The sequence below is a fragment of the Channa argus genome, unplaced genomic scaffold (assembly GCF_033026475.1).
Source record: "Channa argus isolate prfri unplaced genomic scaffold, Channa argus male v1.0 Contig009, whole genome shotgun sequence".
Lineage (NCBI taxonomy): Eukaryota > Metazoa > Chordata > Actinopteri > Anabantiformes > Channidae > Channa > Channa argus.
Window position 1 is genome coordinate 344,655 of NW_027125228.1, and position 20,711 is coordinate 365,365.

The 20,711-nt window shown below is 41.7% G+C and overlaps 20 pseudogenes; all 20 read left to right on the top strand.

Moving 5' to 3' along the window:
• Positions 1–210: 210 nt before the first annotated feature.
• On the top strand, positions 211–329 carry LOC137110175 (5S ribosomal RNA; annotated as a pseudogene).
• Positions 330–1,188: 859 nt separating this feature from the next.
• LOC137110256 (5S ribosomal RNA) lies at positions 1,189–1,307 on the top strand (annotated as a pseudogene).
• An 867-nt stretch (positions 1,308–2,174) lies between these two features.
• LOC137110862 (5S ribosomal RNA) lies at positions 2,175–2,293 on the top strand (annotated as a pseudogene).
• Positions 2,294–3,150: 857 nt separating this feature from the next.
• On the top strand, positions 3,151–3,269 carry LOC137110191 (5S ribosomal RNA; annotated as a pseudogene).
• Positions 3,270–4,126: 857 nt separating this feature from the next.
• LOC137110752 (5S ribosomal RNA) lies at positions 4,127–4,245 on the top strand (annotated as a pseudogene).
• Positions 4,246–6,089: 1,844 nt separating this feature from the next.
• Positions 6,090–6,208, top strand: LOC137110764 (5S ribosomal RNA; annotated as a pseudogene).
• Positions 6,209–7,065: 857 nt separating this feature from the next.
• On the top strand, positions 7,066–7,184 carry LOC137110280 (5S ribosomal RNA; annotated as a pseudogene).
• Positions 7,185–8,052: 868 nt separating this feature from the next.
• Positions 8,053–8,171, top strand: LOC137110415 (5S ribosomal RNA; annotated as a pseudogene).
• An 857-nt stretch (positions 8,172–9,028) lies between these two features.
• Positions 9,029–9,147, top strand: LOC137111331 (5S ribosomal RNA; annotated as a pseudogene).
• Positions 9,148–10,015: 868 nt separating this feature from the next.
• LOC137110743 (5S ribosomal RNA) lies at positions 10,016–10,134 on the top strand (annotated as a pseudogene).
• Positions 10,135–10,984: 850 nt separating this feature from the next.
• LOC137110281 (5S ribosomal RNA) lies at positions 10,985–11,103 on the top strand (annotated as a pseudogene).
• An 868-nt stretch (positions 11,104–11,971) lies between these two features.
• Positions 11,972–12,090, top strand: LOC137110416 (5S ribosomal RNA; annotated as a pseudogene).
• Positions 12,091–12,947: 857 nt separating this feature from the next.
• Positions 12,948–13,066, top strand: LOC137110807 (5S ribosomal RNA; annotated as a pseudogene).
• Positions 13,067–13,923: 857 nt separating this feature from the next.
• Positions 13,924–14,042, top strand: LOC137110777 (5S ribosomal RNA; annotated as a pseudogene).
• An 857-nt stretch (positions 14,043–14,899) lies between these two features.
• Positions 14,900–15,018, top strand: LOC137110788 (5S ribosomal RNA; annotated as a pseudogene).
• An 857-nt stretch (positions 15,019–15,875) lies between these two features.
• On the top strand, positions 15,876–15,994 carry LOC137110127 (5S ribosomal RNA; annotated as a pseudogene).
• Positions 15,995–16,851: 857 nt separating this feature from the next.
• On the top strand, positions 16,852–16,970 carry LOC137110941 (5S ribosomal RNA; annotated as a pseudogene).
• Positions 16,971–17,827: 857 nt separating this feature from the next.
• LOC137110799 (5S ribosomal RNA) lies at positions 17,828–17,946 on the top strand (annotated as a pseudogene).
• Positions 17,947–18,803: 857 nt separating this feature from the next.
• LOC137110811 (5S ribosomal RNA) lies at positions 18,804–18,922 on the top strand (annotated as a pseudogene).
• An 868-nt stretch (positions 18,923–19,790) lies between these two features.
• On the top strand, positions 19,791–19,909 carry LOC137110335 (5S ribosomal RNA; annotated as a pseudogene).
• Positions 19,910–20,711: the final 802 nt, after the last annotated feature.

The following is a 20,711-nucleotide window of genomic DNA, read 5'->3' on the forward strand; positions in this document are numbered from 1 at the left end:
AACATCTCGATCCTGGATTTTGGTTTGGGGATCGGAGAGGGAACATGCTAATTTATCTTTGTATGTGGCACCCTGACCCCCTAGACAGGGGCGTAACAGACCAGTACAGTTATAGTACTTTGTACTTTGCCACATTTATCTTCTTCTTAGCAAGTGTCATGCATTCTGCTTCTCCAGCGTTTTTAAGAGCTGTTGATGATGTCAAATGCAGCTTACGGCCACACCGCTCTCTGAGCGCCCGATCTCGTCCGATCTCGGCAGCCAAATAGGGCCGGGCCTGGTTAGTACTTGGTAGGAAGACCGCCTGGGAATACCAGGTGCTGTAAGCTTTTTTGCTTGGGTTTACGGGCAGCACAAGCTGGTGTTACTGCCTATTTATTCATAAAAATTGTTCTATATTTTCATCAAATTTTGTTCTTTCATTGCTGTTTTGCTACTTTATTGGTTTGCCAACCATCGTGCTTCATTACTAGTAGACCATGTTACGGTCCTGGCCATATGTGTTGTTTTTATTTTCTTGTTCTTATAGGTGCCCTGCCTGATTGGCCGGATTGGGGGGCAGTACAGGAAGCTGATTGGTCCATCCTACACTTCCTGGAGTTTTAAAAGTACGGTTCCCAACAGCTAGCGAGGCTCTTTCTGGCATCAGCACCTGTTTGCTGTTCTTGGTTTCCAAACCTTATTTAGCATTTTTGAATTGTTAGGTTTTGTGCCGTGGTTTTGTTTATAAATTGTATATTTTGTAAATAGTATTAAATCTGTAGGGGTGAACTGCCATTTTCTTTGGACTGTTTTCACATTAGGGAGTTAGGGTTAGCAACTGTCTTTTGGTTTGTTTTTTTTTCTATCAGGCTAGCTAGCACTTTCTGTGGGAAATGGCTTATTTTGTTTATTATGTTGGCCTTGGTTCGCCCTGAGTTGTAGTGTCATGTTTTGTTTGACACTTTCTTTCGTTTAAAATAAATATCATTCTGTTGGAACATCTCGATCCTGGATTTTGGTTTGGGGATCGGAGAGGGAACATGCTAATTTATCTTTGTATGTTGCACCCTGAGCCCCTAGACAGGGGCGTAACAGACCAGTACAGTTATAGTCCTTTGTACTTTGCCACATTTATCTTCTTCTTAGCAAGTGTCATGCATTCTGCTTCTCCAGCGTTTTTAAGAGCTGTTGATGATGTCAAATGCAGCTTACGCCCACACCGCTCTCTAAGCGCCCGATCTCGTCAGATCTCGGCAGCCAAATAGAGCCGGGCCTGGTTAGTACTTGGTAGGAAGACCGCCTGGGAATACCAGGTGCTGTAAGCTTTTTTGCTTGGGTTTACGGCCAGCACAAGCTGGTGTTACTGCCTATTTATTCATAGAAATTGTTCTATATTTTCATCAAATTTTGTTCTTTCATTTCTGTTTTGCTACTTTATTGGTTTGTCAACCATCTTGCTTCATTACTAGTAGACCATGTTACGGTCCTGGCCATATGTGTTGTTTTTATTTTGTTGTTCTTATAGGTGCCCTGCCTGATTGGCCGGATTTGGGGGAAGTACAGGAAGCTGATTGGTCCATCCTACACTTCCTGGAGTTTTAAAAGTACGGTTCCCAACAGCTAGCGAGGCTCTTTCTGGCAGCAGCACCTGTTTGCTGTTCTTGCTTTCCAAACCTTATTTAGCATTTTTGAATTGTTAGGTTTTGTGCCGTGGTTTTGTTTATAAATTGTATATTTTGTAAATAGTATTAAATCTGTAGGGGTGGACTGCCATTTTCTTTTGATTGTTTTCTCTTGTTTTCACATTAGAGAGTTAGGGTTAGCGACTGTCTTTTGGTTTGTTTATTTCTATCAGGCTAGCTAGTACTTTCTGTGGGAAATGGCTTATTTTGTTTATTATGTTGGCCTTGGTTCGCCCTGAGTTGTAGTGTCATGTTTTGTTTGACACTTTCTTTCGTTTAAAATAAATATCATTCTGTTGGAACATCTCGATCCTGGATTTTGGTTTGGGGATCGGAGAGGGAACATGCTAATTTATCTTTGTATGTTGCACCCTGACCCCCTAGACAGAGGCGTAACAGACCAGTACAGTTATAGTACTTTGTACTTTGCCACATTTATCTTCTTCTTAGCAAGGGTCATGCATTCTGCTTCTCCAGCGTTTTTGAGAGCTGTTGATGATGTCAAATGCAGCTTACGGCCACACTGCTCTCTAAGCGCCCGATCCCGTCCGATCTCGGCAGCCAAATAGGGCCGGGCCTTGTTAGTACTTGGTAGGAAGACCGCCTGGGAATACCACGTGCTGTAAGCTTCTTTGCTTGGGTTTACGGGCAGCACAAGCTGGTGTTACTGCCTATTTATTCATAGAAATTGTTCTATATTTTCATCAAATTTTGTTCTTTCATTGCTGTTTTGCTACTTTATTGGTTTGTCAACCATCGTGCTTCATTACTAATAGACCATGTTACGGTCCTGGCCATATGTGTTGTTTTTATTTTCTTGTTCTTATAGGTGCCCTGCCTGATTGGCCGGATTGGGGGGCAGTACAGGAAGCTGATTGGTCCATCCTACACTTCCTGGAGTTTTAAAAGTACGGTTCCCAACAGCTAGCGAGGCTCTTTCTGGCATCAGCACCTGTTTGCTGTTCTTGGTTTCCAAACCTTATTTAGCATTTTTGAATTGTTAGGTTTTGTGCCGTGGTTTTGTTTATAAATTGTATATTTTGTAAATAGTATTAAATCTGTAGGGGTGAACTGCCATTTTCTTTGGACTGTTTTCACATTAGGGAGTTAGGGTTAGCGACTGTCTTTTGGTTTGTTTATTTCTATCAGGCTAGCTAGCACTTTCTGTGGGAAATGGCTTATTTTGTTTATTATGTTGGCCTTGGTTCGCCCTGAGTTGTAGTGTCATGTTTTGTTTGACACTTTCTTTCGTTTAAAATAAATATCATTCTGTTGGAACATCTCGATCCTGGATTTTGGTTTGGGGATCGGAGAGGGAACATGCTAATTTATCTTTGTATGTGGCACCCTGACCCCCTAGACAGGGGCGTAACAGACCAGTACAGTTATAGTACTTTGTACTTTGCCACATTTATCTTCTTCTTAGCAAGTGTCATGCATTCTGCTTCTCCAGCGTTTTTAAGAGCTGTTGATGATGTCAAATGCAGCTTACGGCCACACCGCTCTCTAAGCGTCCGATCTCGTCCGATCTCGGCAGCCAAATAGAGCCGGGCCTGGTTAGTACTTGGTAGGAAGACCGCCTGGGAATACCAGGTGCTGTAAGCTTTTTTGCTTGGGTTTACGGGCAGCACAAGCTGGTGTTACTGCCTATTTATTCATAGAAATTGTTCTATATTTTCATCAAATTTTGTTCTTTCATTGCTGTTTTGCTACTTTATTGGTTTGCCAACCATCGTGCTTCATTACTAGTAGACCATGTTACGGTCCTGGCCATATGTGTTGTTTTTATTTTCTTGTTCTTATAGGTGCCCTGCCTGATTGGCTGGATTGGGGGGCAGTACAGGAAGCTGATTGGTCCATCCTACACTTCCTGGAGTTTTAAAAGTACGGTTCCCAACAGCTAGCGAGGCTCTTTCTGGCATCAGCACCTGTTTGCTGTTCTTGGTTTCCAAACCTTATTTAGCATTTTTGAATTGTTAGGTTTTGTGCCGTGGTTTTGTTTATAAATTGTATATTTTGTAAATAGTATTAAATCTGTAGGGGTGAACTGCCATTTTCTTTGGACTGTTTTCACATTAGGGAGTTAGGGTTAGCGACTGTCTTTTGGTTTGTTTATTTCTATCAGGCTAGCTAGCACTTTCTGTGGGAAATGGCTTATTTTGTTTATTATGTTGGCCTTGGTTCGCCCTGAGTTGTAGTGTCATGTTTTGTTTGACACTTTCTTTCGTTTAAAATAAATATCATTCTGTTGGAACATCTCGATCCTGGATTTTGGTTTGGGGATCGGAGAGGGAACATGCTAATTTATCTTTGTATGTTGCACCCTGACCCCCTAGACAGGGGCGTAACAGACCAGTACAGTTATAGTACTTTGTACGTTGCCACATTTATCTTCTTCTTAGCAAGTGTCATGCATTCTGCTTCTCCAGCGTTTTTAAGAGCTGTTGATGATATCAAATGCAGCTTACGGCCACACCGCTCTCTAAGCGCCCGATCTCGTCCGATCTCGGCAGCCAAATAGAGCCGGGCCTGGTTAGTACTTGGTAGGAAGACCGCCTGGGAATACCAGGTGCTGTAAGCTTTTTTGCTTGGGTTTACGGGCAGCACAAGCTGGTGTTACTGCCTATTTATTCATAGAAATTGTTCTATATTTTCATCAAATTTTGTTCTTTCATTGCTGTTTTGCTACTTTATTGGTTTGCCAACCATCGTGCTTCATTACTAGTAGACCATGTTACGGTCCTGGCCATATGTGTTGTTTTTATTTTCTTGTTCTTATAGGTGCCCTGCCTGATTGGCTGGATTGGGGGGCAGTACAGGAAGCTGATTGGTCCATCCTACACTTCCTGGAGTTTTAAAAGTATGGTTCCCAACAGCTAGCGAGGCTCTTTCTGGCATCAGCACCTGTTTGCTGTTCTTGGTTTCCAAACCTTATTTAGCATTTTTGAATTGTTAGGTTTTGTGCCGTGGTTTTGTTTATAAATTGTATATTTTGTAAATAGTATTAAATCTGTAAGGGTGGACTGCCATTTTTCTTTTGATTGTTTTCTCTTGTTTTCACATTAGGGAGTTAGGGTTAGCGACTGTCTTTTGGTTTGTTTCTTTCTATCAGGCTAGCTAGCACTTTCTGTGGGAAATGGCTTATTTTGTTTATTATGTTGGCCTTGGTTCGCCCTGAGTTGTAGTGTCATGTTTTGTTTGACACTTTCTTTCGTTTAAAATAAATATCATTCTGTTGGAACATCTCAATCCTGGATTTTGGTTTGGGGATCGGAGAGGGAACATGCAAATTTATCTTTGTATGTTTCACCCTGACCCCCTAGACAGGGGCGTAACAGACCAGTACAGTTATAGTACTTTGTACTTTGCCACATTTATCTTCTTCTTAGCAAGTGTCATGCATTCTGCTTCTCTAGCGTTTTTAAGAGCTGTTGATGATGTCAAATGCATGTTACGGCCACACCGCTCTCTAAGCGTCCGATCTCGGCAGCCAAATAGGGCCGGGCCTGGTTAGTACTTGGTAGGAAGACCGCCTGGGAATACCAGGTGCTGTAAGCTTTTTTGCTTGGGTTTACGGGCAGCTCAAGCTGGTGTTACTGCCTATTTATTCATAGAAATTGTTCTATATTTTCATCAAATTTTGTTCTTTCATTGCTGTTTTGCTACTTTATTGGTTTGTCAACCATCGTGCTTCATTACTAGTAGACCATGTTACGGTCCTGGCCATATGTGTTGTTTTTATTTTCTTGTTCTTATAGGTGCCCTGCCTGATTGGCCGGATTTGGGGGAAGTACAGGAAGCTGATTGGTCCATCCTACACTTCCTGGAGTTTTAAAAGTACGGTTCCCAACAGCTAGCGAGGCTCTTTCTGGCAGCAGCACCTGTTTGCTGTTCTTGGTTTCCAAATCTTATTTAGCATTTTTGAATTGTTAGGTTTTGTGCCGTGGTTTTGTTTATAAATTGTATATTTTGTAAATAGTATTAAATCTGTAGGGGTGGACTGCCATTTTCTTTTGATTGTTTTCTCTTGTTTTCACATTAGGGAGTTAGGGTTAGCGACTATCTTTTGGTTTGTTTATTTCTATCAGGCTAGCTAGCACTTTCTGTGGGAAATGGCTTATTTTGTTTATTATGTTGGCCTTGGTTCGCCCTGAGTTGTAGTGTCATGTTTTGTTTGACAATTTCTTTCGTTTAAAATAAATATCATTCTGTTGGAACATCTCAATCCTGGATTTTGGTTTGAGGATCGGAGAGGGAACATGCAAATTTATCTTTGTATGTTTCACCCTGACCCCCTAGACAGGGGCGTAACAGACCAGTACAGTTATAGTACTTTGTACTTTGCCACATTTATCTTCTTCTTAGCAAGTGTCATGCATTCTGCTTCTCTAGCGTTTTTAAGAGCTGTTGATAATGTCAAATGCAGCTTACGGCCACACCGCTCTCTAAGCGCCCGATCTCGTCCGATCTCGGCAGCCAAATAGAGCCGGGCCTGGTTAGTACTTGGTAGGAAGACCGCCTGGGAATACCAGGTGCTGTAAGCTTTTTTGCTTGGGTTTACGGGCAGCTCAAGCTGGTGTTACTGCCTATTTATTCATAGAAATTGTTCTATATTTTCATCAAATTTTGTTCTTTCATTGCTGTTTTGCTACTTTATTGGTTTGTCAACCATCGTGCTTCATTACTAGTAGACCATGTTACGGTCATGGCCATATGTGTTGTTTTTATTTTCTTGTTCTTATAGGTGCCCTGCCTGATTGGCCGGATTTGGGGGAAGTACAGGAAGCTGATTGGTCCATCCTACACTTCCTGGAGTTTTAAAAGTACGGTTCCCAACAGCTAGCGAGGCTCTTTCTGGCAGCAGCACCTGTTTGCTGTTCTTAGTTTCCAAATCTTATTTAGCATTTTTGAATTGTTAGGTTTTGTGCCGTGGTTTTGTTTATAAATTGTATATTTTGTAAATAGTATTAAATCTGTAGGGGTGGACTGCCATTTTCTTTGGACTGTTTTCACATTAGGGAGTTAGGGTTAGCGACTATCTTTTGGTTTGTTTATTTCTATCAGGCTAGCTAGCACTTTCTGTGGGAAATGGCTTATTTTGTTTATTATGTTGGCCTTGGTTCGCCCTGAGTTGTAGTGTCATGTTTTGTTTGACACTTTCTTTCGTTTAAAATAAATATCATTCTGTTGGAACATCTCGATTCTGGATTTTGGTTTGGGGATCGGAGAGGGAACATGCTAATTTATCTTTGTATGTTGCACCCTGACCCCCTAGACAGGGGCGTAACAGACCAGTACAGTTATAGTACTTTGTACTTTGCCACATTTATCTTCTTCTTAGCAAGTGTCATGCATTCTGCTTCTCCAGCGTTTTTAAGAGCTGTTGATGATGTCAAATGCAGCTTACGGCCACACCGCTCTCTGAGCGCCCGATCTCGTCCGATCTCGGCAGCCAAATAGGGCCGGACCTGGTTAGTACTTGGTAGGAAGACCGCCTGGGAATACCAGGTGCTGTAAGCTTTTTTGCTTGGGTTTACGGGCAGCACAAGCTGGTGTTACTGCCTATTTATTCATAAAAATTGTTCTATATTTTCATCAAATTTTGTTCTTTCATTGCTGTTTTGCTACTTTATTGGTTTGTCAACCATCGTGCTTCATTACTAATAGACCATGTTACGGTCCTGGCCATATGTGTTGTTTTTATTTTCTTGTTCTTATAGGTGCCCTGCCTGATTGGCTGGATTGGGGGGCAGTACAGGAAGCTGATTGGTCCATCCTACACTTCCTGGAGTTTTAAAAGTATGGTTCCCAACAGCTAGCGAGGCTCTTTCTGGCATCAGCACCTGTTTGCTGTTCTTGGTTTCCAAACCTTATTTAGCATTTTTGAATTGTTAGGTTTTGTGCCGTGGTTTTGTTTATAAATTGTATATTTTGTAAATAGTATTAAATCTGTAGGGGTGGACTGCCATTTTTCTTTTGATTGTTTTCTCTTGTTTTCACATTAGGGAGTTAGGGTTAGCGACTGTCTTTTGGTTTGTTTCTTTCTATCAGGCTAGCTAGCACTTTCTGTGGGAAATGGCTTATTTTGTTTATTATGTTGGCCTTGGTTCGCCCTGAGTTGTAGTGTCATGTTTTGTTTGACACTTTCTTTCGTTTAAAATAAATATCATTCTGTTGGAACATCTCAATCCTGGATTTTGGTTTGAGGATCGGAGAGGGAACATGCAAATTTATCTTTGTATGTTTCACCCTGACCCCCTAGACAGGGGCGTAACAGACCAGTACAGTTATAGTACTTTGTACTTTGCCACATTTATCTTCTTCTTAGCAAGTGTCATGCATTCTGCTTCTCTAGCGTTTTTAAGAGCTGTTGATGATGTCAAATGCATGTTACGGCCACACCGCTCTCTAAGCGCCCGATCTCGTCCGATCTCGGCAGCCAAATAGGGCCGGGCCTGGTTAGTACTTGGTAGGAAGACCGCCTGGGAATACCAGGTGCTGTAAGCTTTTTTGCTTGGGTTTACGGGCAGCTCAAGCTGGTGTTACTGCCTATTTATTCATAGAAATTGTTCTATATTTTCATCAAATTTTGTTCTTTCATTGCTGTTTTGCTACTTTATTGGTTTGTCAACCATCGTGCTTCATTACTAGTAGACCATGTTACGGTCCTGGCCATATGTGTTGTTTTTATTTTCTTGTTCTTATAGGTGCCCTGCCTGATTGGCCGGATTTGGGGGAAGTACAGGAAGCTGATTGGTCCATCCTACACTTCCTGGAGTTTTAAAAGTACGGTTCCCAACAGCTAGCGAGGCTCTTTCTGGCAGCAGCACCTGTTTGCTGTTCTTGGTTTCCAAATCTTATTTAGCATTTTTGAATCGTTAGGTTTTGTGCCGTGGTTTTGTTTATAAATTGTATATTTTGTAAATAGTATTAAATCTGTAGGGGTGAACTGCCATTTTCTTTGGACTGTTTTCACATTAGGGAGTTAGGGTTAGCGACTGTCTTTTGGTTTGTTTCTTTCTATCAGGCTAGCTAGCACTTTCTGTGGGAAATGGCTTATTTTGTTTATTATGTTGGCCTTGGTTCGCCCTGAGTTGTAGTGTCATGTTTTGTTTGACACTTTCTTTCGTTTAAAATAAATATCATTCTGTTGGAACATCTCGATCCTGGATTTTGGTTTGGGGATCGGAGAGGGAACATGCTAATTTATCTTTGTATGTTGCACCCTGACCCCCTAGACAGGGGCGTAACAGACCAGTACAGTTATAGTACTTTGTACTTTGCCACATTTATCTTCTTCTTAGCAAGTGTCATGCATTCTGCTTCTCCAGCGTTTTTAAGAGCTGTTGATGATATCAAATGCAGCTTACGGCCACACCGCTCTCTAAACGCCCGATCTCGTCCGATCTCGGCAGCCAAATAGAGCCGGGCCTGGTTAGTACTTGGTAGGAAGACCGCCTGGGAATACCAGGTGCTGTAAGCTTTTTTGCTTGGGTTTACGGGCAGCACAAGCTGGTGTTACTGCCTATTTATTCATAGAAATTGTTCTATATTTTCATCAAATTTTGTTCTTTAATTGCTGTTTTGCTACTTTATTGGTTTGCCGACCATCGTGCTTCATTACTAGTAGACCATGTTACGGTCCTGGCCATATGTGTTGTTTTTATTTTCTTGTTCTTATAGGTGCCCTGCCTGATTGGCCGGATTGGGGGGCAGTACAGGAAGCTGATTGGTCCATCCTACACTTCCTGGAGTTTTAAAAGTACGGTTCCCAACAGCTAGCGAGGCTCTTTCTGGCATCAGCACCTGTTTGCTGTTCTTGGTTTCCAAACCTTATTTAGCATTTTTGAATTGTTAGGTTTGGTGCCGTGGTTTTGTTTATAAATTGTATATTTTGTAAATAGTATTAAATCTGTAGGGGTGGACTGCCATTTTTCTTTTGATTGTTTTCTCTTGTTTTCACATTAGGGAGTTAGGGTTAGCGACTGTCTTTTGGTTTGTTTCTTTCTATCAGGCTAGCTAGCACTTTCTGTGGGAAATGGCTTATTTTGTTTATTATGTTGGCCTTGGTTCGCCCTGAGTTGTAGTGTCATGTTTTGTTTGACACTTTCTTTCGTTTAAAATAAATATCATTCTGTTGGAACATCTCAATCCTGGATTTTGGTTTGGGGATCGGAGAGGGAACATGCAAATTTATCTTTGTATGTTTCACCCTGACCCCCTAGACAGGGGCGTAACAGACCAGTACAGTTATAGTACTTTGTACTTTGCCACATTTATCTTCTTCTTAGCAAGTGTCATGCATTCTGCTTCTCTAGCGTTTTTAAGAGCTGTTGATGATGTCAAATGCATGTTACGGCCACACCGCTCTCTAACCGCCCGATCTCGTCCGATCTCGGCAGCCAAATAGGGCCGGGCCTGGTTAGTACTTGGTAGGAAGACCGCCTGGGAATACCAGGTGCTGTAAGCTTTTTTGCTTGGGTTTACGGGCAGCACAAGCTGGTGTTACTGCCTATTTATTCATAGAAATTGTTCTATATTTTCATCAAATTTTGTTCTTTCATTGCTGTTTTGCTACTTTATTGGTTTGCCAACCATCGTGCTTCATTACTAGTAGACCATGTTACGGTCCTGGCCATATGTGTTGTTTTTATTTTCTTGTTCTTATAGGTGCCCTGCCTGATTGGCCGGATTGGGGGGCAGTACAGGAAGCTGATTGGTCCATCCTACACTTCCTGGAGTTTTAAAAGTACGGTTCCCAACAGCTAGCGAGGCTCTTTCTGGCATCAGCACCTGTTTGCTGTTCTTGGTTTCTAAACGTTATTTAGCATTTTTGAATTGTTAGGTTTTGTGCCGTGGTTTTGTTTATAAATTGTATATTTTGTAAATAGTATTAAATCTGTAGGGGTGGACTGCCATTTTCTTTGGACTGTTTTCACATTAGGGAGTTAGGGTTAGCGACTATCTTTTGGTTTGTTTATTTCTATCAGGCTAGCTAGCACTTTCTGTGGGAAATGGCTTATTTTGTTTATTATGTTGGCCTTGGTTCGCCCTGAGTTGTAGTGTCATGTTTTGTTTGACACTTTCTTTCGTTTAAAATAAATATCATTCTGTTGGAACATCTCGATTTTGGTTTGGGGATCGGAGAGGGAACATGCTAATTTATCTTTGTATGTTGCACCCTGACCCCCTAGACAGGGGCGTAACAGACCAGTACAGTTATAGTACTTTGTACTTTGCCACATTTATCTTCTTCTTAGCAAGTGTCATGCATTCTGCTTCTCCAGCGTTTTTAAGAGCTGTTGATGATGTCAAATGCAGCTTACGGCCACACCGCTCTCTGAGCGCCCGATCTCGTCCGATCTCGGCAGCCAAATAGGGCCGGACCTGGTTAGTACTTGGTAGGAAGACCGCCTGGGAATACCAGGTGCTGTAAGCTTTTTTGCTTGGGTTTACGGGCAGCACAAGCTGGTGTTACTGCCTATTTATTCATAAAAATTGTTCTATATTTTCATCAAATTTTGTTCTTTCATTGCTGTTTTGCTACTTTATTGGTTTGTCAACCATCGTGCTTCATTACTAGTAGACCATGTTACGGTCCTGGCCATATGTGTTGTTTTTATTTTCTTGTTCTTATAGGTGCCCTGCCTGATTGGCTGGATTGGGGGGCAGTACAGGAAGCTGATTGGTCCATCCTACACTTCCTGGAGTTTTAAAAGTATGGTTCCCAACAGCTAGCGAGGCTCTTTCTGGCATCAGCACCTGTTTGCTGTTCTTGGTTTCCAAACCTTATTTAGCATTTTTGAATTGTTAGGTTTTGTGCCGTGGTTTTGTTTATAAATTGTATATTTTGTAAATAGTATTAAATCTGTAGGGGTGGACTGCCATTTTTCTTTTGATTGTTTTCTCTTGTTTTCACATTAGGGAGTTAGGGTTAGCGACTGTCTTTTGGTTTGTTTCTTTCTATCAGGCTAGCTAGCACTTTCTGTGGGAAATGGCTTATTTTGTTTATTATGTTGGCCTTGGTTCGCCCTGAGTTGTAGTGTCATGTTTTGTTTGACACTTTCTTTCGTTTAAAATAAATATCATTCTGTTGGAACATCTCAATCCTGGATTTTGGTTTGAGGATCGGAGAGGGAACATGCAAATTTATCTTTGTATGTTTCACCCTGACCCCCTATACAGGGGCGTAACAGACCAGTACAGTTATAGTACTTTGTACTTTGCCACATTTATCTTCTTCTTAGCAAGTGTCATGCATTCTGCTTCTCTAGCGTTTTTAAGAGCTGTTGATGATGTCAAATGCATGTTACGGCCACACCGCTCTCTAAGCGCCCGATCTCGTCCGATCTCGGCAGCCAAATAGGGCCGGGCCTGGTTAGTACTTGGTAGGAAGACCGCCTGGGAATACCAGGTGCTGTAAGCTTTTTTGCTTGGGTTTACGGGCAGCTCAAGCTGGTGTTACTGCCTATTTATTCATAGAAATTGTTCTATATTTTCATCAAATTTTGTTCTTTCATTGCTGTTTTGCTACTTTATTGGTTTGTCAACCATCGTGCTTCATTACTAGTAGACCATGTTACGGTCCTGGCCATATGTGTTGTTTTTATTTTCTTGTTCTTATAGGTGCCCTGCCTGATTGGCCGGATTTGGGGGAAGTACAGGAAGCTGATTGGTCCATCCTACACTTCCTGGAGTTTTAAAAGTACGGTTCCCAACAGCTAGCGAGGCTCTTTCTGGCAGCAGCACCTGTTTGCTGTTCTTGGTTTCCAAATCTTATTTAGCATTTTTGAATCGTTAGGTTTTGTGCCGTGGTTTTGTTTATAAATTGTATATTTTGTAAATAGTATTAAATCTGTAGGGGTGAACTGCCATTTTCTTTGGACTGTTTTCACATTAGGGAGTTAGGGTTAGCGACTGTCTTTTGGTTTGTTTCTTTCTATCAGGCTAGCTAGCACTTTCTGTGGGAAATGGCTTATTTTGTTTATTATGTTGGCCTTGGTTCGCCCTGAGTTGTAGTGTCATGTTTTGTTTGACACTTTCTTTCGTTTAAAATAAATATCATTCTGTTGGAACATCTCGATCCTGGATTTTGGTTTGGGGATCGGAGAGGGAACATGCTAATTTATCTTTGTATGTTGCACCCTGACCCCCTAGACAGGGGCGTAACAGACCAGTACAGTTATAGTACTTTGTACTTTGCCACATTTATCTTCTTCTTAGCAAGTGTCATGCATTCTGCTTCTCTAGCGTTTTTAAGAGCTGTTGATGATGTCAAATGCATGTTACGGCCACACCGCTCTCTAACCGCCCGATCTCGTCCGATCTCGGCAGCCAAATAGGGCCGGGCCTGGTTAGTACTTGGTAGGAAGGCCTCCTGGGAATACCAGGTGCTGTAAGCTTTTTTGCTTGGGTTTACGGGCAGCTCAAGCTGGTGTTACTGCCTATTTATTCATAGAAATTGTTCTATATTTTCATCAAATTTTGTTCTTTCATTGCTGTTTTGCTACTTTATTGGTTTGCCAACCATCGTGCTTCATTACTAGTAGACCATGTTACGGTCCTGGCCATATGTGTTGTTTTTATTTTCTTGTTCTTATAGGTGCCCTGCCTGATTGGCCGGATTGGGGGGCAGTACAGGAAGCTGATTGGTCCATCCTACACTTCCTGGAGTTTTAAAAGTACGGTTCCCAACAGCTAGCGAGGCTCTTTCTGGCATCAGCACCTGTTTGCTGTTCTTGGTTTCTAAACGTTATTTAGCATTTTTGAATTGTTAGGTTTTGTGCCGTGGTTTTGTTTATAAATTGTATATTTTGTAAATAGTATTAAATCTGTAGGGGTGAACTGCCATTTTCTTTGGACTGTTTTAACATTAGGGAGTTAGGGTTAGCGACTGTCTTTTGGTTTGTTTATTTCTATCAGGCTAGCTAGCACTCTCTGTGGGAAATGGCTTATTTTGTTTATTATGTTGGCCTTGGTTCGCCCTGAGTTGTAGTGTCATGTTTTGTTTGACACTTTCTTTCGTTTAAAATAAATATCATTCTGTTGGAACATCTCGATCCTGGATTTTGGTTTGGGGATCGGAGAGGGAACATGCTAATTTATCTTTGTATGTGGCACCCTGACCCCCTAGACAGGGGCGTAACAGACCAGTACAGTTATAGTACTTTGTACTTTGCCACATTTATCTTCTTCTTAGCAAGTGTCATGCATTCTGCTTCTCCAGCGTTTTTAAGAGCTGTTGATGATGTCAAATGCAGCTTACGGCCACACCGCTCTCTAAGCGCCCGATCTCGTCCGATCTCGGCAGCCAAATAGAGCCGGGCCTGGTTAGTACTTGGTAGGAAGACCGCCTGGGAATACCAGGTGCTGTAAGCTTTTTTGCTTGGGTTTACGGGCAGCACAAGCTGGTGTTACTGCCTATTTATTTGTAGAAATTGTTCTATATTTTCATCAAATTTTGTTCTTTCATTGCTGTTTTGCTACTTTATTGGTTTGCCAACCATCGTGCTTCATTACTAGTAGACCATGTTACGGTCCTGGCCATATGTGTTGTTTTTATTTTCTTGTTCTTATAGGTGCCCTGCCTGATTGGCCGGATTGGGGGGCAGTACAGGAAGCTGATTGGTCCATCCTACACTTCCTGGAGTTTTAAAAGTACGGTTCCCAACAGCTAGCGAGGCTCTTTCTGGCATCAGCACCTGTTTGCTGTTCTTGGTTTCCAAACCTTATTTAGCATTTTTGAATTGTTAGGTTTTGTGCCGTGGTTTTGTTTATAAATTGTATATTTTGTAAATAGTATTAAATCTGTAGGGGTGAACTGCCATTTTCTTTGGACTGTTTTCACATTAGGGAGTTAGGGTTAGCGACTGTCTTTTGGTTTGTTTATTTCTATCAGGCTAGCTAGCACTCTCTGTGGGAAATGGCTTATTTTGTTTATTATGTTGGCCTTGGTTCGCCCTGAGTTGTAGTGTCATGTTTTGTTTGACACTTTCTTTCGTTTAAAATAAATATCATTCTGTTGGAACATCTCGATCCTGGATTTTGGTTTGGGGATCGGAGAGGGAACATGCTAATTTATCTTTGTATGTGGCACCCTGACCCCCTAGACAGGGGCGTAACAGACCAGTACAGTTATAGTACTTTGTACTTTGCCACATTTATCTTCTTCTTAGCAAGTGTCATGCATTCTGCTTCTCCAGCGTTTTTAAGAGCTGTTGATGATGTCAAATGCAGCTTACGGCCACACCGCTCTCTAAGCGCCCGATCTCGTCCGATCTCGGCAGCCAAATAGAGCCGGGCCTGGTTAGTACTTGGTAGGAAGACCGCCTGGGAATACCAGGTGCTGTAAGCTTTTTTGCTTGGGTTTACGGGCAGCACAAGCTGGTGTTACTGCCTATTTATTCGTAGAAATTGTTCTATATTTTCATCAAATTTTGTTCTTTCATTGCTGTTTTGCTACTTTATTGGTTTGCCAACCATCGTGCTTCATTACTAGTAGACCATGTTACGGTCCTGGCCATATGTGTTGTTTTTATTTTCTTGTTCTTATAGGTGCCCTGCCTGATTGGCCGGATTGGGGGGCAGTACAGGAAGCTGATTGGTCCATCCTACACTTCCTGGAGTTTTAAAAGTACGGTTCCCAACAGCTAGCGAGGCTCTTTCTGGCATCAGCACCTGTTTGCTGTTCTTGGTTTCCAAACCTTATTTAGCATTTTTGAATTGTTAGGTTTTGTGCCGTGGTTTTGTTTATAAATTGTATATTTTGTAAATAGTATTAAATCTGTAGGGGTGAACTGCCATTTTCTTTGGACTGTTTTCACATTAGGGAGTTAGGGTTAGCGACTGTCTTTTGGTTTGTTTATTTCTATCAGGCTAGCTAGCACTCTCTGTGGGAAATGGCTTATTTTGTTTATTATGTTGGCCTTGGTTCGCCCTGAGTTGTAGTGTCATGTTTTGTTTGACACTTTCTTTCGTTTAAAATAAATATCATTCTGTTGGAACATCTCGATCCTGGATTTTGGTTTGGGGATCGGAGAGGGAACATGCTAATTTATCTTTGTATGTGGCACCCTGACCCCCTAGACAGGGGCGTAACAGACCAGTACAGTTATAGTACTTTGTACTTTGCCACATTTATCTTCTTCTTAGCAAGTGTCATGCATTCTGCTTCTCCAGCGTTTTTAAGAGCTGTTGATGATGTCAAATGCAGCTTACGGCCACACCGCTCTCTAAGCGCTCGATCTCGTCCGATCTCGGCAGCCAAATAGAGCCGGGCCTGGTTAGTACTTGGTAGGAAGACCGCCTGGGAATACCAGGTGCTGTAAGCTTTTTTGCTTGGGTTTACGGGCAGCACAAGCTGGTGTTACTGCCTATTTATTCATAGAAATTGTTCTATATTTTCATCAAATTTTGTTCTTTCATTGCTGTTTTGCTACTTTATTGGTTTGTCAACCATCGTGCTTCATTACTAATAGACCATGTTACGGTCCTGGCCATATGTGTTGTTTTTATTTTCTTGTTCTTATAGGTGCCCTGCCTGATTGGCCGGATTGGGGGGCAGTACCGGAAGCTGAGTGGTCCATCCTACACTTCCTGGAGTTTTAAAAGTACGGTTCCCAACAGCTAGCGAGGCTCTTTCTGGCATCAGCACCTGTTTGCTGTTCTTGGTTTCCAAACCTTATTTAGTATTTCTGAATTGTTAGGTTTTGTGCCGTGGTTTTGTTTATAAATTGTATATTTTGTAAATAGTATTAAATCTGTAGGGGTGAACTACCATTTTCTTTGGACTGTTTTCACATTAGGGAGTTAGGGTTAGCGACTGTCTTTTGGTTTGTTTATTTCTATCAGGCTAGCTAGCACTTTCTGTGGGAAATGGCTTATTTTGTTTATTATGTTGGCCTTGGTTCGCCCTGAGTTGTAGTGTCATGTTTTGTTTGACACTTTCTTTCGTTTAAAATAAATATCATTCTGTTGGAACATCTCGATCCTGGATTTTGGTTTGGGGATCGGAGAGGGAACATGCTAATTTATCTTTGTATGTTGCACCCTGACCCCCTAGACAGAGGCGTAACAGACCAGTACAGTTATAGTACTTTGTACTTTGCCACATTTATCTTCTTCTTAGCAAGGGTCATGCATTCTGCTTCTCCAGCGTTTTTGAGAGCTGTTGATGATGTCAAATGCAGCTTACGGCCACACTGCTCTCTAAGCGCCCGAACCCGTCCGATCTCGGCAGCCAAATAGGGCCGGGCCTTGTTAGTACTTGGTAGGAAGACCGCCTGGGAATACCACGTGCTGTAAGCTTCTTTGCTTGGGTTTACGGGCAGCACAAGCTGGTGTTACTGCCTATTTATTCATAGAAATTGTTCTATATTTTCATCAAATTTTGTTCTTTCATTGCTGTTTTGCTACTTGATTGGTTTGTCAACCATCGTGCTTCATTACTAATAGACCATGTTACGGTCCTGGCCATATGTGTTGTTTTTATTTTCTTGTTCTTATAGGTGCCCTGCCTGATTGGCCGGATTGGGGGGCAGTACAGGAAGCTGATTGGTCCATCCTACACTTCCTGGAGTTTTAAAAGTACGGTTCCCAACAGCTAGCGAGGCTCTTTCTGGCAGCAGCACCTGTTTGCTGTTCTTGCTTTCCAAACCTTATTTAGCATTTTTGAATTGTTAGGTTTTGTGCCGTGGTTTTGTTTATAAATTGTATATTTTGTAAATAGTATTAAATCTGTAGGGGTGAACTGCCATTTTCTTTGGACTGTTTTCACATTAGGGAGTTAGGGTTAGCGACTGTCTTTTGGTTTGTTTATTTCTATCAGGCTAGCTAGCACTTTCCGTGGGAAATGGCTTATTTTGTTTATTATGTTGGCCTTGGTTCGCCCTGAGTTGTAGTGTCATGTTTTGTTTGACACTTTCTTTCGTTTAAAATAAATATCATTCTGTTGGAACATCTCGATCCTGGATTTTGGTTTGGGGATCGGAGAGGGAACATGCTAATTTATCTTTGTATGTGGCACCCTGACCCCCTAGACAGGGGCGTAACAGACCAGTACAGTTATAGTACTTTGTACTTTGCCACATTTATCTTCTTCTTAGCAAGTGTCATGCATTCTGCTTCTCCAGCGTTTTTAAGAGCTGTTGATGATGTCAAATGCAGCTTACGGCCACACCGCTCTCTAAGCGCCCGATCTCGTCCGATCTCGGCAGCCAAATAGAGCCGGGCCTGGTTAGTACTTGGTAGGAAGACCGCCTGGGAATACCAGGTGCTGTAAGCTTTTTTGCTTGGGTTTACGGGCAGCACAAGCTGGTGTTACTGCCTATTTATTCATAGAAATTGTTCTATATTTTCATCAAATTTTGTTCTTTCATTGCTGTTTTGCTACTTTATTGGTTTGCCAACCATCGTGCTTCATTACTAGTAGACCATGTTACGGTCCTGGCCATATGTGTTGTTTTTATTTTCTTGTTCTTATAGGTGCCCTGCCTGATTGGCTGGATTGGGGGGCAGTACAGGAAGCTGATTGGTCCATCCTACACTTCCTGGAGTTTTAAAAGTACGGTTCCCAACAGCTAGCGAGGCTCTTTCTGGCATCAGCACCTGTTTGCTGTTCTTGGTTTCCAAACCTTATTTAGCATTTTTGAATTGTTAGGTTTTGTGCCGTGGTTTTGTTTATAAATTGTATATTTTGTAAATAGTATTAAATCTGTAGGGGTGAACTGCCATTTTCTTTCGACTGTTTTCACATTAGGGAGTTAGGGTTAGCGACTGTCTTTTGGTTTGTTTATTTCTATCAGGCTAGCTAGCACTTTCTGTGGGAAATGGCTTATTTTGTTTATTATGTTGGCCTTGGTTCGCCCTGAGTTGTAGTGTCATGTTTTGTTTGACACTTTCTTTCGTTTAAAATAAATATCATTCTGTTGGAACATCTCGATCCTGGATTTTGGTTTGGGGATCGGAGAGGGAATATGCTAATTTATCTTTGTATGTTGCACCCTGACCCCCTAGACAGGGGCGTAACAGACCAGTACAGTTATAGTACTTTGTACGTTGCCACATTTATCTTCTTCTTAGCAAGTGTCATGCATTCTGCTTCTCCAGCGTTTTTAAGAGCTGTTGATGATATCAAATGCAGCTTACGGCCACACCGCTCTCTAAGCGCCCGATCTCGTCCGATCTCGGCAGCCAAATAGAGCCGGGCCTGGTTAGTACTTGGTAGGAAGACCGCCTGGGAATACCAGGTGCTGTAAGCTTTTTTGCTTGGGTTTACGGGCAGCACAAGCTGGTGTTACTGCCTATTTATTCATAGAAATTGTTCTATATTTTCATCAAATTTTGTTCTTTCATTGCTGTTTTGCTACTTTATTGGTTTGTCAACCATCGTGCTTCATTACTAGTAGACCATGTTACGGTCCTGGCCATATGTGTTGTTTTTATTTTCTTGTTCTTATAGGTGCCCTGCCTGATTGGCTGGATTGGGGGGCAGTACAGGAAGCTGATTGGTCCATCCTACACTTCCTGGAGTTTTAAAAGTATGGTTCCCAACAGCTAGCGAGGCTCTTTCTGGCATCAGCACCTGTTTGCTGTTCTTGGTTTCCAAACCTTATTTAGCATTTTTGAATTGTTAGGTTTTGTGCCGTGGTTTTGTTTATAAATTGTATATTTTGTAAATAGTATTAAATCTGTAGGGGTGGACTGCCATTTTTCTTTTGATTGTTTTCTCTTGTTTTCACATTAGGGAGTTAGGGTTAGCGACTGTCTTTTGGTTTGTTTCTTTCTATCAGGCTAGCTAGCACTTTCTGTGGGAAATGGCTTATTTTGTTTATTATGTTGGCCTTGGTTCGCCCTGAGTTGTAGTGTCATGTTTTGTTTGACACTTTCTTTCGTTTAAAATAAATATCATTCTGTTGGAACATCTCAATCCTGGATTTTGGTTTGGGGATCGGAGAGGGAACATGCAAATTTATCTTTGTATGTTTCACCCTGACCCCCTAGACAGGGGCGTAACAGACCAGTACAGTTATAGTACTTTGTACTTTGCCACATTTATCTTCTTCTTAGCAAGTGTCATGCATTCTGCTTCTCTAGCGTTTTTAAGAGCTGTTGATGATGTCAAATGCATGTTACGGCCACACCGCTCTCTAAGCGCCCGATCTCGTCCGATCTCGGCAGCCAAATAGAGCCGGGCCTGGTTAGTACTTGGTAGGAAGACCGCCTGGGAATACCAGGTGCTGTAAGCTTTTTTGCTTGGGTTTACGGGCAGCTCAAGCTGGTGTTACTGCCTATTTATTCATAGAAATTGTTCTATATTTTCATCAAATTTTGTTCTTTCATTGCTGTTTTGCTACTTTATTGGTTTGTCAACCATCGTGCTTCATTACTAGTAGACCATGTTACGGTCATGGCCATATGTGTTGTTTTTATTTTCTTGTTCTTATAGGTGCCCTGCCTGATTGGCCGGATTTGGGGGAAGTACAGGAAGCTGATTGGTCCATCCTACACTTCCTGGAGTTTTAAAAGTACGGTTCCCAACAGCTAGCGAGGCTCTTTCTGGCAGCAGCACCTGTTTGCTGTTCTTAGTTTCCAAATCTTATTTAGCATTTTTGAATTGTTAGGTTTTGTGCCGTGGTTTTGTTTATAAATTGTATATTTTGTAAATAGTATTAAATCTGTAGGGGTGGACTGCCATTTTCTTTGGACTGTTTTCACATTAGGGAGTTAGGGTTAGCGACTATCTTTTGGTTTGTTTATTTCTATCAGGCTAGCTAGCACTTTCTGTGGGAAATGGCTTATTTTGTTTATTATGTTGGCCTTGGTTCGCCCTGAGTTGTAGTGTCATGTTTTGTTTGACACTTTCTTTCGTTTAAAATAAATATCATTCTGTTGGAACATCTCGATTCTGGATTTTGGTTTGGGGATCGGAGAGGGAACATGCTAATTTATCTTTGTATGTTGCACCCTGACCCCCTAGACAGGGGCGTAACAGACCAGTACAGTTATAGTACTTTGTACTTTGCCACATTTATCTTCTTCTTAGCAAGT